The following is a 5,191-nucleotide window of genomic DNA, read 5'->3' as shown; positions in this document are numbered from 1 at the left end:
TCTATCAATCAATCCCATTTTGACATGCATTCCCCACGGGCTCTCCATTGCCTTCTCATGGGCTCATGGCCCCTTTCCCCCCCACCAAGTTTTCATACACAATAAACCACTTATTTTTTTCTAGAAACCCCTCTGCTTGCTGGCTTCTTTGGGGGTTGATTGGCAGGGCAGGGTGGGTCTCAACGGCTTCTGGCAATCCTGGGTGGTGGCGAAAAGCTTCCCAAATCCAGGTGGCCTCATCTGCATATGATGCAAATCGTACCGCAACTGATTTGCAGGTATGATTGATTGATTGATTGGACATATTTGTATACTTTCCCCTCCTTCTCTGCCCTCCCGTGTGAGTAAGTTTTATCCAGAGTAAAATCCGGCCCTCAAGGGATGGAGCCGCTCTGGGAAGAGCAGAAGGTTCCAAGTTCCCTCCCTGGCAGCATCTCCAAGAGAGAGACTCCGGCCTGCAGCCTTGGAGAAGCTGCTGCCAGTCTGTGTAGACAATATTGAATGAAATGGACCAAGGGTCTGACTCAGTATATGGCAGCTTCCTAGGTTCCCAAGCTCCATCTTACCCATCCTCTAGCCCTTTAATTTATTCATCATTATCCGTGCCTCAAAAGAGAACATCCCAGAACCGGGTTTTCTTAGAAAAGTCAAAATACTATCTCTCGAACCCATGGGTTGAAATTTGGAGGAAAAAGGTTCAAGATTATGATATTTATTTATCACATTTCTGTACCGCCCCAAACTCATGTCTCTGGGCAGTTTATAATAATAATAATAAAAAAATACAATAAAAACAAACCTAATTAAGACATTATAATAAAAACATTAAAACGGTTGAAAATGTAAGATGTCACAAGGGTTAACAATTAAAACGGTATTGGATTAGGAAGCAATTCCCAACCATCAGAGCTGTTTGACAGTGGAACAGCCTGCCTCATGCACTGGTGGATCGCCTTTGCAGGAAGTTTTCAAACGGAGCCACTTTCCCACCAAAAATGCTCTTAAAAAGAGAACGATGTTGAATCTTTGGATAAGGGGAGGAAAACCTGGGGATGGGAGTTTATTCTGGGAAGGACTCTTGCCTGAAACCATGGAGAGCCGCTGCCAGTCAGTGCAGACGATACTGAGTTAGTTGGACCAAAGGTCTGACTCCGCAGGCAGCTCCCTATATTCCTCAGGATGAGCTTAGGAAGGTTGCACTGACCATAAATAACAGAATGCCTCTGCTCCTTAAACTCTTGTTGGTTGGTAGGCTCTGTCTTTAGCATTTACCCGTCTTTTCCTGGAAATTTTTAATGCTGCTCCTTTGCCGTATTGATTGTGTTTGGATGGATGGGTGTCGTTTTTTAACCTCTTGCTGATCTGCACATGGAGTAGGGCTTATGAGGGCTTTCGGCTGCCTTTTGGCCTTGCAGACTCTTCAATAAGAGGCGGTGTTTCCCTGCCCTCTAGTGTACCTCGCCAGTAACGCCTCCGTATTGATCCGGACTCATCTGAGAACCACTCGCTTCCATTCCAACGGCGCTTTCCGGCTCGGGGTGCTTCTGAGCGGCTCCACTTGTGGATGTCTGCACAGTTCTCGGAGTTTTGAATAGGTTGGTCCCGTTTCTCAAGTGGAAGGACTGATGCTTGGGAAACCCTCCATGACTCCGTTTCCTTGGTGTACTGTCCAGCTCACCACCGCTGGGAATTGCTTTGCCACTTTCCCTGCTCTGGTGTCTCTTACATGCACGTCTGCCGTGGAATGCATCGGACCACGGCCGTCGTTAATCCACTGGACACATCGAGGGAGACCCACCCTCAGAAAAGGAATCTTTCGGTTGCAGATTCCTTCCGGGATCAGGAGCCAGATATTTATTTATTTATTTATTTATTTATTTATTTATTTATTTATAGATTTCTATCCTGCTCTTCCTCCGAGGAGCTCAGAGCGGTGTACGTGGTTATTTTTATCCTCACAGCAACCCTGTGAGGTAGGTTAGGTGGAGAGAGACATGACTGGCCCAGCGTCACCCAGTGGGTTTCATGGTTGAATGGGGATTCGAACTCGGGTCTTCCCAGGCCTAGTCTGACACTTGAACCACTACGATATGCCAATTGGATGGGGTAAAGTTGTGCCGTCGAGTCTGTGTCGACTCCTGGCACCCACAGAGCCATGTGGTTGTCTCTGGTAGAATACAGGAAGGGTTGACCATTGCCTCCTCCCGCTCAGTATGAGATGATGCCTTTCAGCATCCTTCCTAGATCGCTGCTGTCCAATAGAGGTGTTTCCCATTGTCTGGGAAACATACCAGTGGGGATTTGAACTGGCAACCTCTTGCTCACTAGGCAAGTGACTTCCCCGCTGCAGTAGGGATCTACTCTTTATTGGGAGAGCATCGCTCCATGTAGAAAGATTTCCATCTTTCGCACTTTAGAGTTGGGGAGGGTCCTCAGAGGCCTTCTAGTCCACCCCCCCGTTCAGCAGTGAGCCTGGTTATGAAAACAGAGGTTACAAAAAACCGGCTCCTGTTCTTAGCTGTGAAATATGGGTGGGGTGGCTTCCTTCTTGGTTTTTCTCCCCGCAATTGGACTGCTTTGTAGTCCTCGGGAAAGCTCTTCCAGTTTCCCCCAGAGTGATCCCCTGGAGCAGAGGACAATGCCAGAGTGTTCTGCGTTTATGTAACCGCTCTTTGTTTACAAAGCTATTTGCTGAGCGTGGAATAACCGGCAAAACCATGCCAGGAAAGCCACGGAATCCCTTGGAAACCGGCCGGACATGTTTCTAACTGTGGGGCCTTGGCCCTTGATGTGGAACTCCTCCCTTGGCTTAGGCCAGAGGCCTGTCTTTTCCGGCGTCCTGTCTCCCACCGTGGCTCACCAGCTGTCTCCGGGAAGCCCACGGCCAAAGGCTGAGACATCCTGCCCGCGAGCCTGAAGGCGGCCTACAGCTCTCCAGCCTAGTAGCCACCGGCCACCCTGTCCTCCACGGAGTTGCCTAAGCCCCTTCTAACGGCGTCCACGCTAGCTGCCAGAGGGTCTTCCTAATATTTCGCCTAGATCTGCTGGCTTGTCGTTTCAGCCTCTCTTTGAAGAGCATCCTGTCTGCGGCCTGTGCGTTGTCGCTGAGGCTACGCACGCCCAGCTCTTCCAGCGGTTCCTCGGAGCACTTGCTTTGATTCTGTCTCTTTCCCCACCAGCTTTGGGTCCTCCCCTTCCAGCTTCCTCTTCCTGGCCATTGATGAAAACGGTTGATCAGCACAGGGCTTAGGAGCGAGAGAGCCTTCGAGATCTCCCTCCAGGGACTCAGCATCCTGAATGAGGAAGCGCTGGGCGCAGTTGTTCCGCCAGCTCTGAATCAGGGTTGCCCTGATATCCAAGCTTCCCAAATCCGGGTGGCCTAATTCGCATATTGCGCAAATTTTGCGACATCTAATGGGCATCTTCTTTTATTTATTTGTTTGGCAGATTTGTATACTTTTCCCCTCCTTCTCTGCCCTCCCACGTGACCGGATCCAGAGAAAAATCCGGGCAGCACATTTGAAATCTGTGCAAATCCGAGTGGAATTTAGCAGCTGGGGGAGGAGCCAAAATCCGAGGGCTACCCTAAATCCTGGGGGACATGGCAAGGCTACTCTGAATCCCCCAGGTTAGATGGGAACCGTAGTTCAATGGAAGAGCATCTTCTTTGCATGCAGAAGGCCCCAGGTTCAATCCTCGGCATCTCTAGGTAGGCCTGGGAAAGACTCCAGCCTGAAATTCTGGAGAGCTGCTGCCAGTCAGTGCTGACAATACTGAGTTATATGGAGCAGTGCTCTGTCTCAGTATACGGCAGCTTCCTATGTTTGTGGACGGGGCCATTGCTCAGCGGTATTGCAGAACATCCCAGGTTCAATTGCCGGCAGCATCTCCAGGTAGGGCTGGGAGAACCCCCCGCCTGTAATCTTGGAGAGCTGCTGCCAGTCAGTGTTGAGCGTTCTGAGCCAGGGCGCTTTCCTGATTACCTGCAGTTCCGCAGTAGTATACTTTGGTTTGGCCGGATCGTCGTGAAACCATAAATAAAGGGTGTTGCGCAAAGCCACCCGCAGGGGGTGCAGTCTTTTCTCGCTTGCGCAAACCTCCTGCAACGGGAAAATACGGCTTTTTAAAGACGACGTTGTCGTACCGCGACGCAAGGATAAAACCCGAAAGGCGGCATCGGAAATGTGAATGGCACCTTGCTGACCGCGCAAGGACCGCGGTGTCGAAACACAGGCAGTACAGAAGCACACGCTTAACGGACACATGGTGGCGCTGTTGTCGTGTGCAATCTGGAAAGCGCAGATGGACCCAGAGTCTGACTCAGTAGAAGACAGCTTCCTCTGTTCCTGTCAATCCGCTTAGCATAAAGTGCATTTTGCGCAGTAACCAGATACATATGCCCAATAACAAAATGAACCGGATGATCTCGCTTCAGTCTCTTACTACAGAATAATTCCAGCTCGTTCTTGCTACCACCCTTCCTTAGGAGCGAGAGGCTGCACTTTCCATTTAGGATCCTGGACCCAAGAAGTCTGGAGTCCCCATGCCTCCCCCCCCCCGCACCCCACAAGAGGATACCTGCATGTTTCCGGCCCCCCAGAGCGCGCATGGCACTAAAATCCAGGTTCCAAAATCTTTTTTAGATCTAGGTTCCAAAATCTTTTTTTCCCCTTTTCTTCAATGGATCCCATATAACGCTCCTGGAGGCCAAGATAAATGGGTCAGCCCCACTGTTTCTGAAGGTGGCAAAGACACACCCGGCTAGCAGGGGGGCACAGGGGGCTTGGGGCAGGGAAGCATTCCTCCGTGGAGTTTGGCAGGCCCGGAGAACTGACGTCACCCCGTCTGGGCCAGCCGCTGAGGTTGGGGAAAGAGCTTCTGTCTGACAGACGCTGCCAGGAGCCTGAGCGTGGCGGCCAAATCACCCGCACGGTGGCAGCGGGCCCCCGAGAAGAGCCATCCCAGGCGGCACGAACAAGGTCATGGAATTGTGCGTCTTTCCAGCTGCGGCTTTGGGAGCCGGTGGAGAGCTTGTATAAACGGGGAACACGAGAGAGGCTGAGGAAGAAGGCGTGCAGAGATTTTCCTCCCTCCCTCCTCAAACTAAACTTCAGGACCGCCTGGCAAAACTGGTTGGCAAACCGGACAGGCACAAGGAAGAGCTTGGCCGCGCAACGCCCAAGGAGCAGAT

This window comes from Hemicordylus capensis, chromosome 14, assembly GCF_027244095.1.
Source record: "Hemicordylus capensis ecotype Gifberg chromosome 14, rHemCap1.1.pri, whole genome shotgun sequence".
NCBI classification, from domain to species: Eukaryota; Metazoa; Chordata; class Lepidosauria; order Squamata; family Cordylidae; genus Hemicordylus; species Hemicordylus capensis.
The sequence above is the reverse complement of the archived record's forward strand: the minus strand, read 5'-3'. Positions refer to the sequence as shown.